A 15,707-nucleotide genomic window follows, 5' to 3' on the forward strand; every position below is an offset into this window, starting at 1 on the left:
CATTGTTGGAGAGATTTGATGGAGTACACCACACAGATGACACTATTTATCTTCCTTAAAATTTGCTTAAATGCATGTTATCTGATTTTCCTGTCAACCTGTCCATGGACTTGTCTCTAAACTAAGTTGGGCTAACATATAAATTGAATTATTAGTAGACCTTTGCTATTAACACAAATATTATTCCAACAATAGCGTATCACACTTAAGGCCCAAACAAATCAAGTACATGAATGAATGGTTATCTAGAGCTCAGATAGGAGGCCAAAATTTGCTAACTTTTTTTGGTTTTGATTTTTGTCATAACTTCCTTTGTACACTACTTAAATCTCAATCCTTTCATAACAGAAACTTCTTTATCTTTCTCTTTACAGGTGGTGGAAGACTACATAACTTTGCTGAAAAGAAATGGAATCGCAGAACAGAAAGTTAATTTCCATGACAATTACCTAAAATTTTCAGCTATACCTCACCAGGTATAAATCACATATGAATTTTAAAATAGTTTTTCATTGATCAGGTTTCAAATATGTAATTTACTGTTATTCCTAAATAAACTGTATTTAACGATTATCCCACATTTTAGGCTAGAACCTTGATAGCTTCCTCTTAGTTTGAAACACAATAAGTAAGCTATGCTGCCCTCCATATTAGTCTTTATAAATCTCCCATCATAAAATAAAATAGCATATCTCTTCCATTTCCTTTGTAGTACATAATATGTTCACAATCAATTTCTTCATTCTTTCAATAAAAGTTGATTGAGCCCCTAGCATGTGCCAGGTACCACTTCAGCCACTAGACGTAAGAGCAGTGAAACAAAACAGACAAAAGTCGTGCCTTCATAGGGCTGACATTCTAGCAGGGAGCTCAAATTTATAGTGTGGAGGTTGGTGATAAGTGCTATGGAAACAAAGAAAGCAGGGAAGGGGATGGGCAGGTGGGTGCAATGTTAAGTGTGTTGGTCTGGGAAAACTTCATGGAGAAGGGCCATATAAACAAAGACCTGAAGGAGGTGATAAAAAAAAAAGCCATTTGAATATCCAGGAAGGGTATGAATGAATATTTGGAGGAGATGACACAGTTACTAACACAACTAGTCATCAATTTTCAAATTCTTTGCAGCTAAAGTTTAAATTTAACAAATACCTTTAATTATCGATATCTAAATAGGACCACTTCAGTTCAATAGGGTAAAACAAGTTTGGTGTGCTTTTCTAGACCTATTTCTCTCTTTCACAGGAACACTTTCCCCTTCTCCCTATTGATCATTTTCTCCCTTTTCTCTGATTGAAGTCCACTCTCAGGGAAATATACACAATAGGTTTATTCACACTAGAAGGTATATAGACTGATAAACCTTACAGGTGTAAATGTCTGTCCTCTGGAACGATTGAATTTTTTAAGTAAACCCAAGTTCAAATGAAATAAATCAGTTTATAGCAGTGACCTTTCAGGAACTGGCAAGAGGTAATAATGCTTCTATAAGGTGTACAGGGAGAAAAACACTGGCTTTTCAGCTGGAAATCTTAGATCTCTTTTTACTAAGTTGTTCATCATGGGCACATTATGTAATCTCACTGAGCCTCAATTTTTCACTTGTAAATACATTAAAGTATTAGATGGAAAAACTATGACAACTGCAGCTACAACGTTATATATTGATCTCAATTTCTTTTCTATGAGATTCTATAGAAGACATTTTAAAAGGAGGAAAAACAAAGGAAGAATATTTAATTCAGCAATATCAGAGAGTGCATTTCTAACTCAATGCCTTCTGTTTCTTAAGTACCCATTAAATGATAACCCTGATTTCAACCGAGGCAATCTTGTAAATATGGTATGGTACACTAAAAAGTCCCATGAATTTTATGTATTAAAAGTAAAATGAATGCTTGGAAATGTCTGCTGCGATCCACATTGTATACCGTATATATTTTCTAAGTCCACCAACTGCCTCTAAATTTACTATTTATAATTTACCCATTCTTAATTAGCAGGCTGCTCCCCAAGTCAGTCCTGCTACAGGCAGAACATGACGTAGAATATAAGAAAACAAAGTGTTTCTGGTCGCTGAAAGCAAGCCATACATATTCATGGTGAAAACAGAAAATCATTTGCCAAACTGTGGATGGTAAATACAAATTAACCTTGTGAGGAAAAGTGTAATATTTGCATTTTCAAGACTGAGATCTCTCTGGGATTAATTAGGTGATCAGTAGGAATTAGAGTTATCACGAACAAAACCTGGCCTTAGATTGCGTGTGTCACTGTGTGTGTCATATTATTCATTATTTTCTCTTTCATTATAATTCTCTGGTCCAATCCACAAAGACTGTGCAACGAACTGATTGATTAAACCTCTCTTTGAAAATATTTTGCCAACTGTACGGGGCTGCATAAATAAAACGAGGTTTTATTATTTCTACGTTTGCACAACAGAATAACAAAGAGATCTATTAATGTTCTGGAAGACTCTCCAATTGTAACCCTCCTGTCTATCCCCTCTGTGACCTCCGTGGTGCGACTAGTCAACATTTCCCTACACAGCTTCTTAACTGTTCTCTCCAGCTCAAGGTTGGCTCCATTCTTGTCCATTCCCACAGTGCTGCCAGAGTGAATTTTCTGAGACCCAAATATCTTCAAGTCAGATCATTTACAAAGCTCAGCCGTGCCTTTTGGATAAAAATCAACTTTCTTAGCTTGCCATAGATTATCTTTGCCCTGCCTACCTCTTCAGACTCATCTCCTGGCATTCAATCTGTCAACAATTCTTGATCAAGCATCAATTTTATGCCAGGCATGGTTCCAGGCACTGCACATCTCACTCTTTTACAGCCTAGCTTTATTAAATCACAGACAGCCCCTACGCAGACTGGGGTTTCTAAGGTTTCTGGCCCTTTTCACATTTTTCTTTTCCTGCAGAGAATACTCTTTTTCTCTTCTGCGTCATGATAAATGCTTATGGTTTAGGATGCAGCTCAGACATCAAATTCTATGGGAAGACCTCCCTGACTTCATTTTGCCCAGTTCAGTGCCACTCCCAAGGATTTTACCCTGGATCCATTATTGTCATATCACTTACCACCCTGCATTATATCTGTCAACTCTCCTCTTGTCTTTCTCCTGCCTTCAACTTCTTGCCCCTGAAAGCAGGGACTGTGTCTGTTATTTCTGATTTGATAGTGTGTAGTAGAATCTCTGGCACATTATAGACGTGAAATAAATATTCACTGAAGGAATTAATGCCAGAGGGAAAAATGCCAGAGGAGTAGAACAACAAAGAGAAGTCATCTGTGTCTCTCAAATTCATAAAACAAGTTTTCATTAATTATTAAGATATTTGGGTGAAGGCAGATTTGTGCTTTCTTTTATATTACTTATATCCTGTTAGTTAGCCCTGGGAATTTATTACAGAATATAATATATCCTGTCGTTAGGAATCTACCCTTTTAGTTTATTTTACTAAAAAAAATTATCTTTGAACTCACAAGCTTAAAAAAATCATATATCATGTCTGAAGATTTGTCCGTTTGAAAGACAATTGGGGCCTTTCCTAAGTAGTTCCCCAAAATGCAGGTGAGGACCTATGGTGGGTTGGCATGTGCCTGGTAATAAATTATGGACCAAAGTTTGGAGAGAATCCAAGCCAAAGAGCAAGTTAGGACATCAAAACACATGTCAAATTGTAGGCAATAGTCTACACCAGAGGTCAACCAAGTGTGGCCTGCTACTTGTGTGTTTAAGGCCATAATCTCAGTTGTTTTTTGTTTTTACAGTTTTTAAATGGCTACATGCTAAATGGTTATCTAAGTACCTCTGTTTTTACCTTTTGGTCCACAAAGCCTAGAATATTTACTATGTGACTTTTGACCTGCAAACAGAACAAGTTTGAAGACCCCTGGTCTACTAACAGAGACAAAGAAAGGAGATGACAGAGATAAGAAGAATACAAACAGAATCTCGTTTTTTCTAGAGCAGCCCAATGAATTTAGATATATGTAAAGCAGGAACACCTGAAACCACAATGATGTGTGAAAAAGTTTCTTGACTTATGTTCAAGAATATAGAAAGGATTCACTTTTTATATATCTAATCAACTAGCTAATCCTAGAAGAAAGTCTTATTTTAGAAGTTTACCCATAGTCCTGGAGATGCTATAAGGGAATTTGATGGTACAATGATGGTGTGAAACATATAAGAAAAAGAGGGTAAAGGTTTTAAGGAAAAAAAGAAAGCCAAAGAACTTTCTAGTCATGAATGTCCCTCCCTAGACATGAATAAAACTGGAAGATTTATTTTTGGGTGGATCCTCATCTAGAAAACTGTGATAAGGAATGAATGTTTGGTGGCCCATGTGAACTGACTTCAATTCACTTTGGACTTCCAATATCATTGTCAAAAGCTCACACTAATCTCATCCATCCTTCTCCTCACTCACAATGTGTGCTCACTTAAATTGGACCTCAGATTTATCTGCAATGATAACTGTATGTCAAATTGATAAATTTTGCCAAAAAGACACTAGACCATGAGTGTCTTTTTGGCAAAATTTAGGCCCACCTTGACTAAAGACATGTTAAGAGCTCTGGAGTGAGAAAGTTCCGAAATCTATAGTGCATTCCCTTCCTGTTCTTAAGAAAATGGCAGCATATATAATGGAGTATATAATTGAAGCAATTGTGATTGATGTGTGACGTTCTAAATGGAATATATGGAGAATGATCAGTGTCAAATAGTCCTTAATTTAGGTACCAACGCTATAATCTGAAATTTGTAAAAGGCCCTTTTTGACCTTGTTTTTTTTTCTTCTTCTTCTATTTAATTGTCTCTCCTCCATATGTTCTTTATATCTCAGAACAAAGTAGAAGGCAGTTCTCTAGGAGCAGTTACAGGGCTGCATTTTATTCATAACATATAATCATTGATGCCATTCCTTGAGGACCTCCAGTATGTTAGGATGTATAAGCATTTCTTATTCTTACAAAAACATGGCAAATTAGAGTCTCCACTCTTCTGGTAAGGAAACTGATGCTTGGAGAGATTAAGTAACATAACTGTGTTGGACTGTGCATATCACCTTGGATAAGGCTGGGAACCATGCTCCCCAGAATCTTACTCCTTGGATGTCTCCAGGTTAAAACTAGCCAAAAGTGGTACTGACATGAGACTTGGAAGACAAAGTAAAGCAACAGTCACTTCTCTTAGAAGATGGTTGCGATTAGACACAGTGGTGGACAGAGACAGCATTTCTTGCTCTCTACTGATCAAAAGCAACCCCAGCTCACCACCAGATTCTTTGTTGTACACCACAGAGGTGGAAGCTACGCAAATGCAATGGCTTCATAGACATGCTGCAAGCTCCCCTTCTGTGGCCTCATTTTAATAGCCAGATGTGCTTGGCTTCTCAGATTTCTTTGAAAACTCTGGCTTGTCCACCTGTAACAGTGCATCAGGAAGACTGGCTAGTGCTTCTTTCTCTGATAGCTTGACCTCCCTTTCCAGACTTTCACTTCCTCGATTCTTCCCACATTCGTTTGAAGTCTAATTTCTGTAATAATCCTTTCACTCCTATGATGATCACTGTGACTTTGCTCCCTCGTTTAAACTCTGACAGATACACACAACCAAGACCACAGAGAAAATAAGTGAACCTAGGACAGTCACAGCTGAAGTCTATGCTCTTTTTTCCATGGATTGCTGTTTTCAGCCATCTCTGTTTAAAGATGGCATTATTTAATTTTTTTATTGAAGTACAGTTGATTTACTTTATTATATTACTTTCAGGTGTACAACATAGTGGTTCAATATTTTTATAGATTATACTCCACTTAAAGTTATTACAAAATAATGGCTATATTGCCCAATATATCATAATGGCTATATTGTACAATACATCATTTTTTCTGATTTATTCTATACATAATAGTTTGTATCTCTGACCCCATACCCTTATATTGCTCTTCCTCCCTTCCCTCTCTCCACTGGTAACCATTAGTTTGTTTGCTATATCCGTGAGTCTGTTTCTGGTTTGTTATATGCATTAGTTTATTTTTTAGATTCCGCATGTAAGTGGTAACATAGAGTATTTTTCGTCCTGTCTGATTTATTTCACTAAGCATAATACTATCTAGGTCCATCCATGTTGTTGTAAATGGCAGAATTTCATTCTTTTTTATAGCTGAATAATATTCTAGCATGTGTGTGTGTGTGTGTGTATGTGTGTGTGTGTGTGTATCACATCTTCTTTATCCATTCATCTTTTGATGGACACTTAGGTTGCTTCCATATCTTAGCTATTCTAAACAATGCTGCTATGAACATTGGGGTGCATGTATAGTTTTGAATTAGTGTTTTTGTTTTCTTTGGATATATACCCAGCAGTGGAATCACTGGGTCATAAGGTAGTTCTATTTTTAATTTTTTGAGAAAATAAAGATAGAGTTATTTAGTTAAAAACAACAAAGACACAAACATCATGTACTACATTACTTTGTAACACTGTGGAAGAAATCAAAACAAAAGACACCTATTTCCAGTCCTTTAAAGATGATGGAAAGTGTAGTATTCACAGATCACCATAATACAAGGTAACAGGAAGTAAAGGTCATAAGAAAAGTGCAGGCAGAGCATTATGGGCCCTCAAAGGTGTAAGAGAAGGTGTGCCACATGGAGACTTCAGAGATGGATGCTCCCTCAGAATTCATACAAAGAGAATAGTAGAGGTCAGGAGATGTAAACAAGAGAATGAAGTAGTTATGTGACAAGATGAGACATCTTTATTTTTTTTAAATCTGAGTCTGGATTTCCACTAGGTAGAAAGCCATATTTGTAAGAAAAACATCTCGTGTTAAAAACTGAACAAATAAGGCTCCCTCAGCTCCCCAAAGGCTGAAGGGTTGATGTGACAAGACTTCAAGAAAGGGGGCGCTATTCTATATAGTGGTGACAGAGGAATTGAAAACTGGAGTTGAGGGAGGATGTGGAGTGCAGAGAAATCAGGGAGAAGGGGAATGAGGGAGACCAAGACAGGAAGCTAAGGAGGAGGGGAGAGGGTGGGGAGAAAACAGGAAAGGAGAAGGAGGTGGAGGAACCAGAGCAAAATAAGGAGGGAAAGAGGAAAGAAGAAGGGAGAGGAAGAGGACAGAGATGAGGACATGACACCCAATAGCAGAAAGTTTCAATAGCACAATGTTCCCATGTTAACTCCAAAATCTTCAGAATAATTTTTAAGACTAAGTGCATTGTGTGAGTAGTTTTGTATGTGAACATGCAAGTTTTGTGTCAAAGTATTTCTGAGTAAACAGACATATCCCATTAGAATGCAAGAACTTAGGGGTTCAGGGAAACCTGGGGAAGCAAGTCCCATGACCTTGGCAGAAATCATGGGAAAGATTTTGGAACATCACAAGGCATGGACTGGAATTTGATCCAAGTTTAATGAGCTCTCTGGAGGGCAGAGGTGCCCCCAGAAGACATCTGGGTTATAGTAATTAAAGCTACCATATGCTGAACATTCTAGGTGTGGTATGCCATTTAACCATCCCAACAAATTTATGAGGTGCATACTCTTATTATCCACATTTTACCAGTGAGAAAACAGAATCTTAGAGCAGTTGAATAGTTTCAGAAGATCACACAGCTGGGAAGGTCAAAGATGACGTTCAAACCCAGGTCTTTCTGGTTCCTGAACCAGTGTCTTAATCATCACTTCTCAGTGAGTTGGAAACAATTAGTTGTATTCACCACAGACTCTTTTATTCTCTTTGACTCTGCATTTTGTCAAAACCAGATTATTTCTGGAACACTCCACAAGATGTGGGATCTGCTATCAATTTTTCTGGGGCCACTTCTTATTATTGTTGCCTAAAATGAGACAAAGCTGCAATATCACTGTTTCTTTTCATTAGGCACTTGTTAAGGGACTGTTCAGCTATCACAATAAAGCTAACATGATCTCACCCATTCTTATTAAGACAAGTGTTTCAAATTAAAAATTAACATCTTTGACATGTTAGAATGGTATATATTAACTCAAAGTCAGGTTTCTAAATAGAAAAAGTATGAAATTAGTATGATCTAATGGACAAGGGGAAAGAACACCTTCTCCCATTCCTACCTTCTACCACAGAAGGAAATATTTCCTGTGCTTTTGTTAAAATCAAAAAGTAGGGTTAAAAGGCCAAGTGAAAATATAACCCAGCTGACAATAAGTTTAGTCATATATTATATGTATAAATTTTTAAGAGGTGACTTGATATGCGATCCTTATAAATCAGAGAAGAAATCCCAGTTGTGGTTCCTATTACTCTGTCTCTTACTATTGAAGACTCATTGCTATCAAAAGTCTCTTATGTCTTATTTTTATATAAGATCAGTGTTTGGTTTAAATAATATGGAATAAGCTTTCCCTTTAACAAAATGCACACCCAGTAAATTTTTTAAAAAGGAAAATTCTAGAATGGCTATTGAAGTATGAGACACAGAATTTCCTAGATACTAAAGGTACTCATTTATCTTCTATATTAAATCACAACAACCAAGTTGAAATTAGAAAAATATAATCACACAGGTATTTGGCACACATGTCACAAAATAAGCAATTAAGTTTATGTTTATGTGTTTTTTTCAGTTTTAACTACATCCCTTTTCAGGTGGTTTTTTTAGTTATTGAGTACAGTTGGAACCATTTGACTTAGATCAGGTGGTTTCTCTAGACATTTATTTCATGAATAAAATTCAGTGACATTGTCTAAATTTGTAATTATTCATACTTTTGAATTTGTGTATCTAAACTCAAGCATATTTTCTAATTATCAGAGGAAACTGCTCCCTTTAGCTTTTTTATTAGGATCAAGGGCAATATTTGGCAAACATTTTCTGTAAAGGATCAGATAGTAAATATTTAAGGCCAAAATTTCTCAACCTCAGCACCACTAACACTTTGTACAAGATAGTTGTTGTAGTGACTATATTGTTCACTGCAGAATATTTAGCAGCATCCCAATCTCTTCTGATTAAGACTCCAATACTGTCCACCTCATCTACTTGTGACAACCCAAAATGTCTCCAGATTTTGTCAAATGTCTCCTGAGGCCCAGGAGCAAATTGACCCTGGTTAACAAACATTTTTAGAATTTAAAGATCCTGTGTTTCCTGTTGCAACTATGAAAACAATCATAGACAATATGTGAATGTTAAGCATGGCTGCATTCCAGTAAAAGTTGATTTATGGACACCAAAATTTGAATGTCATACAATTTTTACATGTCATGAATAATTCTTTTTTCCCAACTATTTAAAAATTTAAAAACCATTCTTAGCTCATGGGGTGGGCAAAAACATCATCAGGCCATGGTTGCCAATTCCTTGTTTGCAGGATAAAATGATAGGTAAGATTATCCTGAAAAAGAAAATTAGTCTCTGCCTCAAGGAGCTCCTAATCTATGATAGAAAATGTTTATTCCTTCACCTGATAAATACTGTCTAGAAGGTATGTAAAGTTAATGATGGTGGCAGTGCCAAGGAATACAGTCTACAGTGAAGCCTGCACAGAGAAGGAATTAAACTATCTTAATAGGTCATCAAAAGTTGGCCAGGGGGCTTCCCTGGTGGCCCAGTGGTTGAGAGTCTGCCTGCCGATGCAGGGGACACGGGTTCGTGCCCCGGTCCGGGAAGATCCCACATGCTGCGAAGCAGCTGGGCCCGTGAGCCATGGCCGCTGGGCCTGCACGTCCAGAGCCTGTGCTCCGCAACGGGAGAGGGCACAACAGTGAGAGGCCCGCATACTGCAAAAAAAAAAAAAAAAAAAGTTGGCCAGGGAATCAAGGAATCAATGTGATGATAGATAGATAGACAGATCGATAGATAGATACATACATACCTATGCATATGTATATGTATACATATATACACATATGTATATGTATATTTCATATATATACATTAGATTTATACACATTATATAGGTACATATATTGATATATGTATCTATTTTGATACATATGTACATATATGTATATGTATGAGATAGGTAGATAGATAGATAGCTGTTGTATATAATATATTATAGTAGAAGCAAAGGATATAAAAATATTTGAGGGAGCCTCAGGCCTTATTTCTCATACATTGAAAGGTGAGGGAGATGTGATTATTATCTCATAATTATTCTAATGTGATTAAATAAGCCAGATGGACATCCAGAACTACTCCTAACATGCAAATAGATCTAATTTGGGCTTTCATTCCTACCTTTGAATGATCTGTGGCTGTGTTATATATCTAAACTGTATTTTCCCCACTTGAAAAATTTTGAGGAACATGGATCCCACACAAGACATAATATGAAATCAGTGATTTCATGCCTGGGAATGTGTATGAGGAATAGGAGCTTATTAAATTATAATCTTGTGATGCTCTGTGTAACGGGTTTTTATTTATTTTAAAAGAGCAACATCCAAGGATAGGATAGCCTTCTTTCAACCTCCTTTCTTCATGTTTTTGTTTTATTGGTTGATGGTAGTAGAAGTTGTTTTGTCTTGATTTGGAGTATTGCACGTATAGTAATAGGTAATTCATATACTTTTGTAATACATAGCTGTTTCTGTGCTGGGAACATTATAGCAAAAGCAGTCATAAATGCAGCAGGTTTATAGACCAACTCATTCATCAGAAAGAATTGAATTGAAATACTAGCATGGATTCATCTGAAGAACAAATTTGTTTGAGCCCTTCCATCCAATTATACCTTTGAAGATTTCAAGGACCAATCTACATCCATGGTGATGAAGTGGACTTAAGATAATACAGTGCATTAACTTTTGGGAAAATGGACATTTTTCCCCTCAAGTTCCTGTCATTTGCAGAGTAGTGGTTTCTGTAACATGTACTGATATAGAAAACCCAATATCAGAACTATATTTTCCATGTAACTTTAATCCTTAACTTGGGCCACAATTATTCACAGTGACTAATGCCAACCAAGCCATACAGTGTTCAGTTGTTTTCAAGAAAAGTATCAATGTCAGTTGTGGGAATCTGTGGCAACCACCTAAATGGATAAAATTAATGGTTAAAGTACCCTGTGGCTCAACCATTTCCTTGGAAGTATCTAGTCTAACAGTTATTCATCTGACCTCTTTACTAAATAATACCCTTACACTGTTACTGCAGGAGATGAAATGTATTGTAACACTCCAGGGAATGGCTAATCTTGATTTCATTTTCCAAACAACTAAAAAGTACCCCTTTGAAAAATATATATATATATGTGTGTCTATATCTACATGTTTTTTCTGTGTGCTATGCATGCCTCTATTACAGGTTTTCTTTCTTTCTGTTTTGCATTAGTTGCAAATATTTGCATTAGTTGCTAATCTATACTTCTTTTACTATGCTTTTACTATGCTATCCCATAATGTTTTTGAGGGAAGCAGTTATGTTCACATCTGTACATGCTATAACACTTTACACAGCACTTAAGCATGTAACAAGCACTTAAGCTTGTATTTCAATTTAACTACCTGATAACTTAGTATGGTTTCTAAAAACTTAACAATAATTGGTAAAGTGACTTTTTAGAAACAATTATGGTGTATGAGTGTTGTTTAGAGGAATTCTCTACCAAATATTGCAGAGAAATCCTGCCCCCTACAAAAAAAATATTTATTTTTATTATCAAGCAGCTGGTAAAAGATTCAAACCACTAGAAAATAGGCAGGAGCCCCAAATATTTTAATTTTACTGGCAAGATAATAGGTAGAAATTAACAGATATTACCTACTCTGGCTTTTCAGTCTTCTACTTTGAAGGAGGATATATGTATTCAAATTATGTATCTACATATATGTATGTAAAATTATATATGTATATATATGTAATATGAAGAGAGAAAGCAATTCCTCTCTGGCGCGGTATTCAACATGAAGATAATCTAACAAAGGTGTCCTCAAACATTTTGTACATCAGAATCACCTGGAGATGTTTTTAAAACTTTTATTTCTAGGGTCCATTCTCAGAGTTTCCACTTCCATTGGTCTGTGCAAGAGCCCAAGAATTTGCATATTTAACGAGTTCAAGGTGATGCTGTTATTGCTGATATGGGAACCCTACTATGAGAACTACAGATCTAATTTAAAGTTTCATGTATCCAACCTTATCATTTCTTTCATTCCTGTTAGGTAACTTGCCTCCTTCCCTAATACTTGAGAAATTGCCAGTGTTCATAACCAAGTACAAGTTCCTTTTTCTCATTTGTATAATGTTTCCACAGAGGACTTTCTTTCCTATTTTTATTGGGAAACGTGTATCTTCCAAATTCTGAGTTTCATAAAATATCTATCAAGAAATCAGGAAAACAGAAAAAAAAACTATTATACTGCCCTTAAGGGAATTAAAGCTTAACTAGCAAGATAGAAATGGTACTGGTCCAAAAGTACTAGTCCAATAGTACTGGCTTGAAAACAAAAGCAGGAGACACTGGGTGGGTCAGGAGACACATGCTGGGTCAAAGATTGAGGTAAACATTTCCAGAAAACAGGACAGAGCAGCAGGAGGTCAACATTACTTTTAGCTGTTGTCTTGTTATAAGTTTACGTTCATGGCCTGGTCCATTGCTAATGGTAAGCCATTCTTGCAAACATAAATAATAGTCTGTATGCATTGTTTACTTTATACAAATCTTATGAGTGTTATCCCAAGAAATAACGTTCTTAGGAAGCAAATTATGCTTTTTGATTGGCAATTTCAACATATGATTCTGTAAAGGGCTGTTAACCTTGATTGGAAATCTGAATATTATATTGTTCAAATACTGCCTATTAATATTTGCTGCCATCTTCAGTGTTTGAAAATTAGCTATAGGCTACAGTTCCTTGTAAACACTTTAACAGAACTAATGCAAGAGAAGATGTGAATGTTGTGAAATACTTCAGCATGAAATCAGAAACTGCTCCAAAATGTTTTCATATTGCAAAGCAACATTAATCTCAACAGCAAATAAAAATCAGAGTAAGCAAACAAAAGCTTTTCATTTTTAAAAATTGGAATGAGCTCATCAAATGAAGCACTATGTACCAATCTGAAGATGTTTTCGAATTCGTTTTTAAAAATATGACCAACATTAATTCAAAATAAAATACTTTTTTTCTACATCTGGAATATTTGTCACAAAACAAAGATTAATTCTATTGAATAGGGAAATGAATGCTTTGATTGTTCTAAAATTTCATTTTAAGAATGGTAGCTTATAAATGTTAAATATTTTATGTTGTTTTTCCAATGTGATTTATTTTATTTGATATTTATTTTTGTGTTAGTTCTTCTTTATTTAGCATTTTTTATTATGAACTCTGTATTGATATATCAGGTTGAGGTCATTTGTACATATTACTGAAATATAAAATCTTATCACAATATATGGTTAATAATAATACAAACTATGTACTTAATATATCAATTTTATTTCACAGAAAACTCATGAAACTCAATATGAATCTGTTGCAGAAAAAAGGTTCACTGTTTAGTTTTTTTTCTTTTTTACCATGAACTTCATACTTTTTTTTTAAACATCTTTATTGGAGTATAATTGCTTCACAATAGTGTGTTAGTTTCTGCTTCATAACAAAGTGAATCAGCTATACATATACATATATCCCCATATCTCCTCCCTCTTGTGTCTCCCTCCCACCCTCCCTATCCCACCCCTCTAAGAGTTTGTAGGAATTCACAAAATCATGTTATTTGTGTTTTTCATAGCACTCTATGTGTTTTTAGTAATAATGAGTAACCATAAAACTAAACAGTGAGGCAAACTGTTTAGTTTTATGGTTACTCATTATTACTAAAAACACATAGAATGCTATGAAAAACACAAATAACATGATTTTGTGAATTCCTACAAATTCCTAGAAATTAGAATTTCTTGTTCTTAAATTCAAAGACTAATACCTGCCAGGAATTTGGGAATGCTATGTTTGGGTCACTAAGAGTCAGGCATTCTCAAGTTTCAAATTTCCCAAAATAACAAGCATATGAAATTTATCTTAGCCCCTCCTTGAGGGCATTGAACTTGCTGTTTTCTCTGCTGGAACATTTTCCTGGATATCTCCCTTGCTCACTTGGCTCATTGGTGAGAACAAGTTCTCTCTCATAGAAAATTGGTTGAAAATATTGGGGAAGCACAGGGGTGTATAGTGAACAGTGTATAGTGAATGCCATACATTCTCTCCCTTTAATGTTATTTATTGTAAGTGTCTCCTGGGAATAAACTATAGTCTCCCAGTCATCTTTTTCCCCAATTAAAGAAAGATTTGTTACATTGCTTGCAGCCCACCATCTGATTGTTAGGACGGAATTTTCCAAGAGTCCTTTGGCATATGTCCTGACACACAAAAAATACCAGACTTCCCATATTTTCTTAAATCTCTGAGTCCATTTTCTTTACTTTTTTTTTTTTTAGTTTTGCTTCTATTATGCTCTTTTATGGGCTAAATTGTTTACCCCCAAAATTCATATTGAAAGGGGATTTGAAGTTCTAACCCCAGTACTTCAGAATGTGACTGTATGTGGATATATGGCCTTTAAAGAGGTAATTAAATTAAAATGAGGTCATTAGGATGGGACTTAATCCAGCATGACTCACGTCTCTATAAGTAGAGAAGGTAAGGACACAGACATGTACAGAGGGAAGACCAGGTGAAGAAAGATAGCCATCTACAAGCCAGGGAGAGAGACCTCCAAAGAAACAAACATTGCTGCCAGCCTGATTTTGGACTTCTATCCTCTAGAACTGTAAGGAAATCAGTTTCTATAGTTTATGTCACCCTGTTTGTGGTACTTTATTATGGTAGCCCTGGCAAACTAATACATGCTGTAAAACACTTCTGCCTTCTGAAGTATTTTCTAAGATATTATGAGTTAGTAAATCAAGTAACTAAACTGGATACCAGGAACATAAAGTAAAGACTTCCAGTAGGAGCCTAAAAGGTATTTTTCAGAAATCAGTGTGTTTCTGTATTTGTAGTAAGTAGCATCTGTTTTGCTTAGAAGAATGGTCAGTAGTGTTCCCTAAGTGTCCAGTTCTCTTTATGGAAATATGGGAAGGCTGTATTTTTCTATCTCCTCGAAATCAGAGGCAGACATGTGACTTGATTTGACCAATAGGGTATAAGCAGAAGTAATATCTGTCATTTCTAGGCTGAAGTTTTAAGAGTCAATGTGCAATTTGCCATGTTTAATTTTCTCTGCTTTAGCAAATGTGCACTGTAAAAATGGAGATTCCTGTATCCTGAGTTCCTGAGTCAGGATGGTGTAGAGCAGAGCTACCAAGATGGCCTGTGATGGTCACAGGGAAGGGATGAGTAATAAGCTCATGTTACTTTGAGGCACTGCTGTTTGACAGTGTAGAACAACTTAATTTATCCTGACTCATAACTTGATCTGAGGCATTTTTGTTTGTTTCCCAATTTTTGACTTTGCTCTAGATACATAAACAATTATTATAGTCTACAATTTTTTTTTCCTTTATGAAGGGTTAAAACCAATTTTTGAGTAAGAATTCCAAGGGCAATGAGTAGGTTACATTCTCAACAAAGCTTCCTGTACATTGCTTTCAGGCCTCTTGCAGTCATTTTTATGACTCTGAATACCCACTAGACTCTCAGGTCTACAGGACAATATCTCTGTACAGTGATGAGAATTTCTGTGAT

The sequence above is a fragment of the Stenella coeruleoalba genome (genome assembly GCF_951394435.1).
Source record: "Stenella coeruleoalba genome assembly, chromosome: 4".
NCBI classification, from domain to species: Eukaryota; Metazoa; Chordata; class Mammalia; order Artiodactyla; family Delphinidae; genus Stenella; species Stenella coeruleoalba.